The sequence below is a fragment of the Macrotis lagotis genome, chromosome X (genome assembly GCF_037893015.1).
Source record: "Macrotis lagotis isolate mMagLag1 chromosome X, bilby.v1.9.chrom.fasta, whole genome shotgun sequence".
NCBI classification, from domain to species: Eukaryota; Metazoa; Chordata; class Mammalia; order Peramelemorphia; family Peramelidae; genus Macrotis; species Macrotis lagotis.
In genome coordinates, this window is record NC_133666.1 from 591,157,682 (window position 1) to 591,173,678 (window position 15,997).

Below are 15,997 nucleotides of genomic sequence, written 5' to 3' on the forward strand. Positions count from 1 at the left end.
CATATCTTTTAATATTTTTGTATATAAAGGATCTGCTCAAAGTTTTGTTGACCTTCCTCTGGATTTCTAAATATGTCCTAAGGTCAAATTCAAATTTCTGTACTGCTAACTTCAAGGCCAAGTGCTCTAACCTCTAAACCACCTAGCTGCCCTTAGTGGACTCAGACACTTGACCCTCAATAACTGAAGAAGTCCCTTAACCCTGACTGACCTATATTCAGAGTCATTCTGATTCATATCTGACCACAGGATCCAGATGGCTCTGGAGGAGAAGGTGAGGCTGATGACTTAGCATAGCAACCCTCACTCAAACCTAATTCATTTGCTTATCATGATATCATCTCCCTGATGTCATGGTCTTCTTTGAATATGAAAGATAAATATCATTATCAAATATGTCCTGGAATATCAATATTAATAATAAATATTATATCAATTATAATAATATTTGGACTCATTGGATAGGGATGGAAAGGATAGCAAGAAGAGAATCTTGTCTTAAGCACTGAGTGAATATTTACTATTTGTTGGATTGAATTAAAATATGCCTGCTTTTTCCCATGTATTGAATGCTCTCTCTCACTTCCCCTACCTTTTGGAATTCCTAACTCCCTTCAAAGCTTAACTCAAGTGTCATCTCCTACATGAGTCTTTTCCTGATTCCCTCCAGTCCTTTAGTGCTCACTAATGGAATTACCTTTGTCTACTGTATGTAGATATTACATTTAATCATTAGTGAACTCATAATATTTTACTTTCCCAATTCAAGGGAAATGTGGTTCTTTGAGTATAGGGACCGTTTTGCCTTTTTGTCTTTGAATATTAGGGCCTAGCATATAGTAACCTCTTTTTTTTTTTCAGGAATCAAACAGAAGTTTAATTTAAAGTGACAGAAATGGCTTATAAACAAGTACAGTAACCTCTTAATAACTGCCAACCCACTGTAGCACTCATAGTATTCTTGTGAAGAAAGGTATGCTAGATATGTGGAAAGCTAAGGCACAGAAAGCATTTTTACAGATCACATAACAAATTAGTGACAACAATAATAAATAATATAAATAATACAACCCTTATGGACCTTTCTTAGTTCCACAAGTATGTGATGAAATAATAGCATCTTGGAATGTTATGGGGGGGGCTTTAAAATATAGAAATTATATCACAGAATATCAGAGCTGGAAAAGCAAATGCAATGTAGAATATTAGATCTGGAATTAGCCTAAGAACACAGATTGTCAGGACACTGGAACATTAGAGTTTGGAAGAGGTAATCTGGCATAATCAGTTTGGCACATAAGGAGAGTCAGAGAAGTGAAGCAGTTTTCCAAGGTTACATACACAGCTATTAAACCTGAGCATCTTCACTTCAGACCATCCTCTGTTAGGTGGTGCAATGGATAGAGTGTGATGCCAGGACTCAGGAAGACATGTTCATATTTGGTCTTAGAACATGCTCTGTGACCTTGGACTAGTCACTTAACTTCTTTTTGCCTCGGTTTTCTCACCTGTAGAATGGGGAATAATATTAGCAACATCTGTTTTGCAAATTTGCTGTGAGGATCAAATGAGATTTGTAAAATGTTAAATGACTGCCATAAATTAGATCCTAATAAATACTTATTCCCTTCTCTATCCCCTTCACCAGACCAATTTTCCCATGGGAAACTATCCTGTGTCACCAAAAGGGCAGGTCAATGAAGTAGTGGTGGAGAAATCCTAAGCAGGTCCTATGGGCTGGGTTGAGTCACTGATATTGGGGGTACCTCGGTTTAATACAGCATTTTAGACCCCAAAGTTGACATAGCCCTTGAAATTGATTGAAAACTCTTTAAGTAATGAGAGCATCCAAATGGCCATGGACAAATAGGGTTCTGTCATTATTGCTATCACTATTATTACTATTAGTTTTCTCACATCCCAGCCCAGTATTCTCCCTGGCAGGCTAGTGGGGGTCCATGCAAAGCCTGTTATATAAAAGAGAATGTGTTAACAGTTAATTGGCAGATTCAGTGGTTACATTAGCAATCTGAGAAGGCCTGGTTTAGCATGTTATCAGTAGCATAGTCAAATAGCTTTCTGCAGAAGTGATATTAGCAGTTCACTGCTGTTGATGCCTCCCAAGCAAAGGGGAACACTTAGCACCTCTCTATAAATGCTGTCAAGATAAAGATCTTACCACTTATTATTATCATTAATTTTTCCCCTTTCAGCAATATGCTGTTCCTTATGCACTACCTTCATGGAGTGAACAATTTCAGTAGTAAAAAGTCTTGGCTTGATTGTTCTAGTCTTCAATTTGTGTTCACAACTTGTATCTAGTAGACTGTGAGCTCCATGAGAGCAGGGACTGGGGTTTATCTAAATTTTTTTTTTATCTTTTCCCAGTATTACCTCCTGTGCACAGGAAATGTTTGATGATTTTTAAAAATTGAATTCTTGAACTGGATTGACTGGTCTTCCAGTCCCTGAGCTTATATCCACCAAAGTGGGATATGAGTATGTATAGGATGACATATTTATTATATAATAACAATTTTAAACAACTTCATTAATTGTATAAAAGAAAGTAGAACAGTTCTATATTTCTACTTTAGAAAATTTGCATTTGGAGTTAATTTTCATTAATTATTAAAAACTCCTAACCTCACATCATATTGTTGGTATTTCACCTTTAAGAAGTAATTTAATTTTTTTTTATTATACATAACCTTTCAAGATCTCCTGAAATGGAGTTTTTATGCGACTGTAAAGAATTTTGAAATTTGTTAGTTTAAATAAAAAGATTTTAATCCACAAAGCTTATGAAGATAAGGAAGAAACCTTAGATCCTATTATTAGGTTAGCGGACTGAAATAATATCAACAATTACTGATCAACAGACCTACTTTCCTAGTACTATTTTTTACAAGTAATCTACAAAAACATAGAAGGAAACTGTCTTTTGTAAATTGTGCTCCAGAGAAAACTTCATTTTTATTATTTCTCAACTTATTGAAAGCTATGGAAAACATAAGATTCCTCTAATCTTATTAACAATTGTAAGAAAGCAAATTATCACCTTAAAGTCTTTCCTCAAAAAATAAGGTGTTTCTCATTCATACCAAAATTGTGGTAGGAAGAGATGGATTGAAACTTATTACCAATATAGAAATTTGTCCAAGAAGTCAATTAAGGATGCTATTAGAGAAGTGTAAAACCAGAGTAAAAAGGGAAAAAAATTGGGCAAGTCAAATAGCATGAAGTAGCTGTGTTGCAATAACAATAGAGAGCCAGGCTTAGAGTCAGAAAGACCTGAGTTCAAATCTATATAGTTATAGGTCTCTTCACAAGTCACTTAAACATATTTTATCTTGGTTTTCTCATCTTAAAATGAGTTAGAGGAAGAAATGACACAACCACTCCAATATCTTGGTTAAGAAAACCCCAAAAGAGTTGAACCTGATTGAAATGACTAACCAAGAAAGTCACGTAGTGAGAGCAAAAGATAACTGGTTAACCCTGTGCTTTGTTCACTGATGTCTATATGTCAGGAGATCTAAAAGAAAATTCTCTGAATTTTGGGTGTATACCTTATTATATTTGTGGGAGGATATGACAAAAGTTGGAAGGATATATTGTATATCAATGGAGGGAACACCAACAATGAAAAAAATGGAAGAGATATTGTAGCATTCAAGACACTGAGGTAGTTCAAATTGATACCTTTTTTGGTGGACTTGCCTATAGAGAATTCTGAAAAGGACGGCTCAGTTTATTCTTCCTCCTTTTATTTGTCTCCTCTGAGGTTAATAAACACCAAATAAAATTGTTTTTTCTCTATATTATGGAAAAGAGAGTACTTAAAGTTGTGCATTTCTTTCTTGATGAGCTTAATTTTATTTTAAAATGTATAATAAATTAGATGTATGACTTTCAAAACTGTCCTAATTAGCTATGATTCTTCTGGTTTTTCCTTTAATTTTCTTCTATACATTTAAAAATGCTTCAATGATGCTCTTTTCTTCCTTTTTTTTTGGTTCAGCCACCTTTCCTTATTACTTAACTCCTTCCTTCCTCCCTAATCTCAATGAAAATAAAATAAAAGAAAAACTCCTTATAAGAGATATGTACAGTCAAAGAAAATGTATTTATATAATGGCTATATCTGAAAATGTATGTCTGATTTTATATCAGCAGTCCATGATAATTTGATTTCCATAGGAAGGTGTATTTGTTTGGTTTTTGACCAGACTTTTGATCTCAATGTCATGATCAAATCCTGCTGTGAAAATTTGCTCTACCCAAAAGCTTTTGGACTTCCTAAGATATAAGTAAAAGAAAAAAATATTATAGCCCAACTTAACTTTGCACAGTATTTTTCTAGACATTATGATAATATGAGATGTGTTGGGCAAGTAGTGTTATCCTCATATTATAGATTTTTGAAATGAAGATAAATAGTGAAGTGTCTTGAGAATAGTATCCATCCAGTGAAAGTATTAAAGTAGAGACTCCCAGCCTGGTGAACGTACCCTCAAGGCAAGAGGGTGCTAGAACAGTTCAGTGATTGTTAAACTGTCAGTTTACACCTCAGAAATCAGCAAAGGTTACATATCCATGCTTGATTTATTATTTTGTTGTTTCTCTAGACTTAAGAGATGGGAAAAATGTTAATAATGCAGATTAAACTTAAAAGTATATTGTGAGTCCATCCTCTCTCCCCCCCTCCCCAACAAATGTTAAATATTTACAACCCTAACTTCAAGGGGATACTATAAATTTGTCAAGGGAATATTTGGTAAAAATTCTAAAAATAGTTGTGTAAGTGAAAATAATGTTTATTGTTATAAAACAGTGAGTAGGCGGGGAAGAGATTAGGAATGAACAGAGTATTTTAAATTATTTAAAATGTCGCAAGGGATAGTTGTAGAAATAGTTCTTACTGAACAAACCCAAATGAATGAGGTTTACATGTGGAAATTTTCATATTGAGCGAGAAAAAAATTAGCAATTTAAACAACCCAGATAAAGAAAAGCTAATGATTTTTCTAATTAGCAAAAACTTGGAATTTGTCAATGAAGCTACACAATTTTTTGGTGCAATCTTAGAAAAGCATATCCTATTCTTACTAAATATTTGAATAAGACTTTTAAAGGCTTTTTAAAATGATATTTTATTTTTCCTCAATTATATGTAAAGACAATTTTTAACATCTTTTTAAATTAATTTTGAGTGCCAATATTTCTTCCTCTCTCCCACACATCCCCCCTCCCTAAGACAGTAAACAATTTGATATAGATTATATATGTGTGATCATGTAAAATAGTCTCATATTAGTCATGTTGTAAAAGAAGAAAATAATGTGAAAAATAGTATGCTTGACTATGCATTCAGAATCTATCTATTCTTTTTCTGGATGCTGATAAAACTTTTCACCATGAGTCCTTTGAAATTATCTTGAATCATGGTATTGTTGAGAATAGCTAAGTCACTCACAGTTGATCATCATACAATATTGCTGATTCTGTGTAAAATGTTCTCCTGTTTCGGCTCACTTCACTTAACATTAGTTTGTATAAGTCTTCCATAGTTTTTTTGGAAATAAGCTTGCTTGTTATTTCTTAAAGTAAAATGGTATTCCATTACATTCATATACCACAACTTGTTTATACTTCCTCCAATTGATAGTGATCTTTTATAAAATTCCAGAAAGAGCTGCTATAAATATATTTTGTACAGATAGGACTTTTTCCCTTTTAAAAATCCATTTTGGATACAGACATGGTAATACTATTGCTAGAATAAAGGATATGTATTGTTTTATAGCTCTTTGGCATAGTTCCAAATTGTCTCCACAATGGTTGGATCATTTCACAACTCTATCAACAATATATTAGTGTCCTGATTTTCCCACATGTTCTCCAATATATATTATTTTTCTTTTCTGTGATGTTAGTAAGTCTGATAGATTAGGTATAAAGTAGTACCTCAGAGTTATTATAATTTGCATTTCTCTAATAGTGATTCAGAGCATTTTTTTCATGTGACTATAAATAGCTTTTATTTTTTCATCTGAACACTGCCTGTTCGTATCCTTTGACCATTTCCCAATTGGACAATGGCATGTCCTTATAATTTGAGTCAGTTTTCTATATGAGGTCTTTGTTATAGACACTTGCTTTAAAATTGTTTCCCAGATTTTGTTTTCCTTTTAATTTTAGTTATGTTGGTTTTATCTGTGAGAAAATTTAGTGGATAGAGCACTGGCCTTGGAGTCAAGAGGACAAGACTTCAAAGACAACCTAAGACATTTGCTACCATCTGTATGACCTTGGACAAGTCACTAAACAGTGATTTTTTTCCTCATTCAGGACCATTTCCAGCCATCCTATTTCATATGTGGCCATTGGATTCAGAAGGTTCTGGAAGAGAAAGTAAGGCTAATGACTGCCTAGCACCTATCTCACTCAAATACAATTCATATGCATGTCATGACATTAAATTCCTCCCTAATCCATGGACCACAGACAAACTATTCCTTGCTTTTCAAATTTGTTTATGGTATCATCCTTTGTATCTAAATAATGTACTCATTTTGACCTTAATTTGGTATACAATATAAGATGTTGCTCTGTACTGTTTCTGCCTTTGTCTTCCAGTTTTCCCAGAAGTTTTTGGTCAAAAAGTGAGTTCTTGTCCCAAAAGCTGAAATCTCCTATGCCTTAAAAAAATTACTAATTTTATTTGATATTTAAGAAACCAAAAAATTCTATAAAATGGTAGAAAAAGAAAAAAAGATGAACATACATGAAACTGCAAATCTATTATGTACAATTTACTATTCCTTTTAAATATATAAGTATGATGTAATTTTTTTCTTTTTTTTTTCTTATTTCTCCTCACCCACCTTAGAGATGGCTACGATTACACACACATATATTTCTATATAGGTAAAATCATTCTACACATATTTCTATTAATCAGTTCTTTCTCTGGATGCAGATAATATCTTCCTTCAAATGTTCTTTGTAAGTTAAATTGTATATTCATAATAGTCAAAATGACTTAGTCATTCAAAGTTGTTCGTAAAGCAACACTGTTGTCACTATATATAACATTCTCTTGGTTCTACTCATTTTCCTCTTCATTATTCTGTGCAATTCTGTCAATTTTTTTTAGTTCAAATCTTTTTTTTAATATTTTTATTCATATGCACATGTATATTTTTAAGTTACAAATTTTTCTTCCACCCTCCCTACCCACACTCCTTCCCATAGCAGTGAATAGTCAGGTTAGCATTGTATATGCATATTTTTGATAAACATATTCACAGATTAGTCATTTTCAGTATAAGGAATTAGGAATCAGGGAAAGAGATACATAAGAGATAATTTTTCAAAATTGTTCATTAGATTCTGAAGGGTTGTTTGTTTTTGTTTTTGTTTTTGTTTTGTTTTGTTTTCAGTTTGCTTCCTCTGGATGGGGCTAACATTGTCCATAGCTAGTCTAATAGGGTTGTCCTAGCTCTCTGAACTGCTGAGAAGAGCTGCTTTCCTCAAGAGTGATCATCTCACAATGTTGTTAATGTGTACACTGTTCCTCTCATTCTGCTCCTTTCTCTCAGCATCAGATTTTGTAACTTCATTCCATGCTTCTCTAGAATCCGACCATTTATGGTTTCTTATAGAACAATAATACTATATAGTATTCATGTACCATAACTTGTTTATCCATTCCCCAATTGATGGGCATCCCCTCAATTTCCAATTCTTTGCCACGACAGAAAAAGCTGCTATGAATATTTTGGAACATGGAGGACTTTTCCTATTTTTTTTATGATTTTTTTTTTTCTGTATAGAGGCCTAGAATTGGAATTGCTGCGTCAAAGGGAATGAACAGTTCTATTGCTCTTTGAGCATAGTTCCATATTGCTCTCCAGAATGGTTATATCTGTTCACAACTGCACCAGCTATGTATTAATGTATTAATGCAATGTAATGTATTAATGTATCAATGTCCCAATGTATTTATGCAATGTATTAATGTCCCAATCCTCCCAACATTGATCATTTTCTCTTTTTCTCATTTTGGTCAATCGGATAGGTGTGAGGTGATACCTCATAGTTGTTTTAATTTGCATTTCTCTAATCAGTAATGATTTGGAGTATTTTTTTCATATGATTATATATAGCTTTAATTTCTTATTTGAAAATTGTTTATTCAAATATTTGACCATTTATCAGTTGGGGAATGACTTGTAACCTTATAAATTTGATTCAATTCTCTCTATATTTTATAAGTGAGACCTTTACCAGAACTCCTAGTTGTGAAGATTGTTTCCCATCTTTCTGCTTTCCCTCTAATTTTGGCAGCATTGATTTTATTAGTGCAAAAGCTTTTTAATTTAATATAGTCAAAATTATTCATTTGGCAGTTTATAATGTACTGTCTTGTTAAATAAATAAATAAAAAACTAAACAAACAAACAAACAAATAAATAAATATCTTCTCTTTCCATAGATCTGATAGATTGAGTATTTCTTGGTTCATTAATTTATCTATGGTGTTACCCTTTATCTCTAAATCCTGTACCCATTTCTTTTAGGTTTTTGCAAGGCAGTGGGGTTGGTGACTTGGCCAAAGTCACACATCTAGGTAATTATTAATTGTCTGAAGCCAAATTTGAACTCAGGTCCTCCTGACTCCAGGATTGGTGCTCTATCCAATGTGCTAACTAGCTGTCCCCCTTTGCCCCTTTTGACCTTATTTTGGTATAGGGTTTGAGATGTGAGTCAATGCCTAGTTTTTGCCATACTATTTTCCAGTTTTCCCAACAATTTTTGTCTAATAATGAGTTCTTATCCCAGAAACTGATGCCTTTGGGTTTGTCAAACAGTAGATTACTGTAGTCATATACTGCAGTTCATTTTGAGCTTATCCTAATCTATTGATCCATTATTCTATTTCTTAACCAATACCAGGCAGTTTTGATGACTGCCACTTATAGTATAGTTTTAGAGATCTGGGAGAGCTAGGTCACCTTCCTTTTACATTTTTTTTTCATCACTTCTCTTGTCATTTTTGATTTTATTTGCTCCAAATGAATTTTGTTACTATTTTTTCTAGCTCACTAAAATAGTTATTTGGTAGTTTAACTGGTATGTTCATGGTATTCTAAGATCATTGAGCTCATTTTTTTCTTATGACATGTCAATATGTATGTATGTATGTATGTATTTATTTTTATTTTTTATTTTTTGCAAGGCAAATGGGGTTAAGTGGCTTGCCCAAGGCCACACAGCTAGGTAATTATTAAGTGTCTGAGTCCGGATTTGAACCCAGGTACTCCTCACTCCAGGGCTGGTGCTTTATCCACTGTGCCACCTAGCTGCCCGATATGTCAATATTTAAAAAAAAAGATTTTTAATTTAGTGTAATCAAATTTATCCATTTTATACCTTACATCTATCTCTTGTTTATTCATAAATTATTCACCTATCCATGTTAGAATAGGTGATATATTCTGTGTTATTCAAATTTTTAAAAATATCTCTCTTAATATTTATGCTGTGTTTTAGGTATCTAATCTATTCCAGTGTCCACTATTTATTTCTTACCCAGTACCAGATAGTTTTGTTGATTATTGCTTTATATTGCAGTCTGAGATCATACATCTAGGCTACCTTATTTTACTTTTTTCATTAATTCCTTTGTTCTTCCAGATGAATTTTGTTATTATTTATTGGAATGATAGTGAATAAGTAAATTAATTAAGGTAGAATTGTCATTTTTATTCTATTGACTTGTCCTTCTCATGAGCAATTGATAATTTTACAATTCTTTAGATCTGACTTTATTTGTGTGAAAAAGTATTTTGTAATTGTGTTCATTTACTTCTTGGACTTGTCTTGACAGGTAGACTGCAAGTATTTTAGGTTGTCTACAGTTATTTTAAATGGAATTTCTCTTTCTATCTCTTGCTATGTGCTGGTGGTAACATATAGATATGTGAGTTTATTTTGAATCTTGCAACTTAGTTGATGTAAATAATTTCAAACTAGTTTTTTAGTTGATTCTCTAGGATTCTTTAAGCCTACCATTACATCATCTTCAAAGAGTGATAATTTGTAACTCATTGTCTATTCTAATTCCTTCAAATTCTTTTTCTTCTCTTATTGCAAAAGTTAAAATTTCTATACAATATTGAAAAATACTGCTGATATCTCATAAGACTTTAAATTCTTTAATAACAACTTCTCAAGATTTTCAGCCCTGTTCTGAGATCTGCTTGGCTTGGAACAGCTAGGTGCTGCAATGACTAGAGTGTTGGTCTTATTGTTGGAAGACTGGAGTTCAAATGTAGTTTTAATCACTTGCAAACTATTTGTCGCTATGTAATTAATTTGACTTCTCTATGATTCTCAACTGGACAATTAATGACAAAAATAGTACCTATCTCTGGGGGCTGCTTTGAGGATAAAGTGAGATAATATGTTTTAAAGCTGTTATAGAAATTCCTGGCACATAGTAAGTATCCTTGTTCTCGATCAACACCAAAGTAAGAAACAAACTTGAGGATGAATTTTATATGTAAATATCTTTTTTCTTTTTTGAGTTCTTGCAAGGCAATAGGGTTAAGTGACTTGTCCAAGGTCACTGAGATAGGTAATTATTAAGTGTCTGAGACTGGATTTGAAGTCAGGTCCTTCTGACTCCAGGGCCAGTGCTTCATCCATTGCACCACCTAACTGCCCCAGCTATCTCTTTTTTCCTTCCAACTATATCAAGATTAAAATTGTTGGTTGTGAGAAGAAATGAACTTAAGAAGCTCACTAATTTATTTGACTTTATTCTAAAAGTATTGAATTTTTATAATTTTTACATACCAAATAATGTTTTATAAAAAATAAATATAGTTTATACTTCTTATGTCCATATGAATGGTAAAATCAAAAATTTATTTCCTTTAATATTGATTGGGAATATGAGAGGGTTAATTGAAAGTCAAGGGGCATATGGACAAATAGAACTTGGGAACTCCTGGACTAAAAGAACCACCAAAACTTTCTTGCACCTAATTCAATACTTTTGTACTATAATCATGTTGTCACAGTAAGAATTTGGTGATTTTAGGGCAGGAAATCTGAGTGTAAGAAATTAGAAGAGAAGTGTTAGATGTTTTCATAGAATCACAAAATTTCTGCATTGGAAAGACTTTACGGGGCTATTTCTTGGGCAGCACAAAATTTTCTTATTGATATTTTTCTTTGTTAGTATTCATAACATCTTCACGGGAAAATTTTTATCTGTGGGACTACTCTACCATTAATAAATTAATATTTCATAAATTGCCTTTCTTTTATGTCTTCAAATAATAAAATAAACTTATTGGACCAGAAGGATCTTCCAAATCATTTAATTCAACCTCATATTTTAAGGATTGAAAATTGCATTTCTGACTCATTACATTGCACTTAAGAATAAGAAAATTTTAAAAATGTAAAGGCTTATACATATAAATTTATATGCATATTATATGAGTAAATAAAAAGGATTATGATAATAAGTATCAGAGGAGCTCTATGAAAGATCTTGATGATGATGCGGTGATATTTTCCTTCATGCTCGAAGAAGACCATGACATCAAGGAGGTGAATTGAATTTGAGTGAGGGGGGTGCTGTGCTAAGTCCTCAGCCTCACTTTCTTCTCCAGAGTCATCTGAATCCAGTGGTCAGAAATGAATCAGGATGACTGGAGATGACGTTGAATATGAAGCAAACTTATTAGGAATCTAAAGGAGTATAAGAAGTTTGGCCTCCAAGAAGCAACTGCTAGCTGGAGAAAAAAGATATTTAAAGATAAATCAATTCTAATTCTTAATTTCTAAAGAGAGATAGATTTTACCTGAATGGAAGGAAAATCTTAACAATTAAAGTCATTCAAAAGAATTACAAGCTTTTGTAAGGGGTAGAGGCAGGAGAAAGGACTAGAGACTTATCCTCATTGGAGAACTTCAACCAGGTGTATGACCACCTGTTGGAGATACTTATTCTTGCATGGGTTGAGATAGATGACTTCCAGGGTCTCTTCCAACTACTACCACTATCACCACCACCATCACCACTGCTCCTACTGCTCCTATTGTTGCTGCTGCTGCTGCTGCTGTGGCTCCTACTACTATTGCTACTGCTACTAGTACCACTACTACGATTACTACTGTTGTTATCATTGTTCATTTGTATCTGGCTCTTTGTGACCTCATTTGGAGTTTTCTTAGCAAGGGACATATGGAGGAAAACTCATTTGGAGTTTTCTTGGCAAAGACACTAGAGTGATTTACCATTTATTTTTCCAGCTCATTTAACAGTTGAGTCAACTGGGGCAAAAATGTGACTCAACCAGGATCACACAGATACTAAGTGTTTGAGGTCAGATTTAAACTCAGGAAGATGAGCCTTACTTTAGGCCCAGGACCACCTAGATGCACTACTACTACTACTTCTATTATTACTATCACTACTACTCCTACTACTATGCCCACTACTCACACTACTTCTATTACCACCAGTACCACCACCAGTACCACCACCACCACCACCACCACCACCACTACTACTACTACTACTACTATTGCTAGCTAACATTTATAGAGCTTACTCAATATCATCCATTCTGAGATGCTGTGACTAAGAGAATAACATTCTGAGATCATCTTTCCTCTGTTTATCCTGTATTTTTGTTCACACTTTTCTTGTTATGATGTTTTTTCCATTTCATCCAGTTTCACTCAATGTCTGCTATGACTACTAGAAATGTTTACCATGGGAAGAACATTCTGCTAGGGTTTAGCATTACAAAGTTCAAATAAGACACAGTCTCTAGTCTCATGGAGTTTAGATTCTTTTAAGTGCAAAAAATGGGTACACAAATAACCATAAACCAGCAAGAAAAAGAATAGTCAATGTATGATTAAAAAATTGAGTAAGTATAGATCATAGATTTAGAATTTGAAGGGACTTAGTTGATAATTTAATCTATTCACCTAATTTCCCAAATCAGGAGACTGAGTTATATAGAGGGGGCAGTCCCTAAGGTAGTAAATGACAAAACCAGAATTTGAACTCATATCCTATGATTTCAAAATTTCAAAATTCTATTTTTTAACTGTCTCTTTATATTTACCAATTAATTCCAATTAGTAAGACTCCTGGAAGTCTTTAATGAAGGAGGTAGCATTAAGATGGCTCTTGAATGAAAGAAACAATTTTATTGGGTAAGATGGGAGCAGAATCCATTCTACCCAGGATAGTCATTCACAAATGACTGGGAATAATTACTTTGCAGGGTGGTTGGGTGCCACTGTTGATAAAGTATCGGATCTGAAGCCAGAAAGACTTATCTTAGTGAGTTGAAATCTAGCCTTGGAAACTTCCTAGCTGTGTGATCCTGGGCAAGTCACTTTAATCTTGTTTGCCTCAGTTCTTCAAATGTAAAATGAGTTGGAGAAGGAAATGGCAAAACGCTTTAGAATCTATGCCAAGAAAATCTCAAAAGGAGTCATGAAGAGTTGAACATGACTGCAAACAACTGAATAAACAAGCTGCTTTGCACAGATGGCAAAAGACCCCAGGGGCTGGAGATTTTCACAGCCTGGAAAGAAATGATGCTATCAAAGGTTCTGACCTGGAGAGTGGAATTTTTTTTTTTGCTAAAGTAGCAATTTTAGAACACTTTAAGTGTGGGGAGAGATTCAGAGACAATCTGAAGCAAGGAGACACACACATGCACAGAGTGGCAATTGAAGCATCAAGATGGAGCAGCAGATGGAGGATGCTTTCCAGGAAAAATGACTATGAGCCTTATGGTATCTGGAGCCTTCAATTTCCTTTGCCTCTGATCTTATTAAGAAAATATAGAAGGGAGTGACCACATTACGACTACTTGGAGAAATTGTTGGAACAATGATGAATTTATTCCACTGTGTAGCTCTATTTTACTTTACTGACACAGGATATGGGAGGTACTATTTATTAATAAGATTTTCTCTGCTTTTTTGAATTTATTTACTGACTGTATTCTTCATTATGGTCTTCTAGATAATGATAATCTAATTTGAACTATGCCCCGAGTTAGTGTCTTTGCTACAGATAGTGTGAAAAAAAGGGAAAATCCAGTTGATTCCATAGAATTCATTCCACAGGTATTCCTAGACTGGTGTTTAAAATGTAACCTGGTAGAGTCAGATTTTATGAATTTTATTAAGAATCTGTATTTTAAGCTTTCTAACTTTCAAGAGAAAACAAATCAAGTGAACTGAGACTCTTGCCCTGGCCCCCTAAAATTTATGTTAGTCTCTTTCTATTTCAGCAGATAGGTGTTTTGAACAAGGAGACTTTGGACTTCAGTCTTCTCTGCTTCTAGATGACAGAAAGACAGAGGAAGAGAAGGAAGGGATCTTTTTTTTTAAGTTTTTGCAAGGCAAATGGGGTTAAGTGGCTTGCCCAAGGCCACACAGCTAGGTAATTAAGTGTCTGAGGCTGCATTTGAACTCATGTACTCCTGATTCCAAAGGCAGTGCTTTATCCACTACAGCGGCCCCCAAGGGAAGGGATCTTAAGAGCCCTGAAAACAGCTGGAATAGATCAAAATAGGGATAATTAAAGACAATCAGTTCCATCCACTTCCCAAAAGCAGAGGCAGTAAGTATTCCTCTGCCAAAATGCCCTCTCCAATGACTTCCCTTGACCATAGCAGGACTGGACAAGAGACAGGGCAAAAGTATAGTGTCTATAAATGACAGGATAAGAAAAGAGAACAGGAGATAGCTAGGTTTGTCTGGAATGCAGATTTTGTAAAGGAGGGTATATTGTTAATAATACTAGAAAATTCAAGTCAATAAACATTTATTAAGCCCCTTCTATGTACCAAACACTTCACTAAAAGTATAATGAAGCCAGATTTTTTTCAGAGTTCAGAGCATTAGAATTATGACTTTCCATTTTATTTGTTAGATAAGGGGAACTGGAAGTAGGAGCAGCTAGGTGTTCTGAGGATTGAGTGCTAGACCTGAAGTTAGAAAGACCTGAGTTCAAATTTGACCTCTGACATCTACTAGTTATAGGCTCTAGCAAACTCATTTGACCTCTGCCAGTCTCAGTTTTTTCATCTGTACAATAGGGATAATAATAACACCTACCTCCTCGGGTCGTTGAAAGGATAAAATGAGTAAATATTTATAAAGTTTTATAAACTTCAAAGTGCTGTTAAAAGTATTATCTATTAAGTGATATGATCATAGCAATACATTGAGATTACAAAGTTCTAATCAACTAACTTTATCATATATCCCTGGTAATTTATGAGTGTTCTGAGACAGGGTGTTCTCAGGTCACCCAAGTATTTACCTTGTATGACATGTTGAATGCAGCTAGAGGGTTAATGATTAGTCACGTTGGCAAAACTGAAGGAAATTCATCCTTCTTCCTGCTAAAACCTGTGTGTTTCCTTTTATTTTCTAGCTATCTCTACTAGATAGAGCTCTGCTTTGTTTCTGGTCTTTGCTCTAGTGATGTCTTTCTTCTCTCTGAGAGGGACCCTCTCTCTTCCAATAAAATACTTCTCCTACCATAATGTGCTACTTTTTAAAAAAAATGAACTGAACAAACCAAGGAGTGATAGGGTTTGGGGAATGTCTATTACAGGATAATAATTATTATTTTTAATGGAGGTCATTTATTTATTTATTTTTCCAATTATATGTCTAGATAATTTTCAACATTTATTTTTCTAGCTTCCTCCCTCCCATTCTTACCTCCCCCCCCATCCTAGGATGGCAAGTAATCTTATATAGACAATACATGTGCAATCTCATTACACTTATTTATCTATTGATATGAAAGAAATACCAGAATAAAAAGGAGAAAATGATAAGAAGGGAAAAGCAAAAAGGTAAGGATAGTATGCTTTGATCTGCATTCAGATTCTATTGTTTTTTCCTCTGGATGGCATTTTCC

The 15,997-nt window shown here is 33.8% G+C and overlaps 1 long non-coding RNA gene across 1 annotated transcript in view; it reads left to right on the forward strand.

Moving 5' to 3' along the window:
* Positions 1-8,391, forward strand: part of LOC141498568 (uncharacterized) — a 90,316-nt gene extending 81,925 nt beyond the window's left edge. The window contains exon 5 of the long non-coding RNA XR_012471693.1: positions 6,355-8,391. This is a non-coding gene — a long non-coding RNA (uncharacterized LOC141498568). The remainder of the gene's footprint in view (positions 1-6,354) is intronic.
* Positions 8,392-15,997: the final 7,606 nt, after the last annotated feature.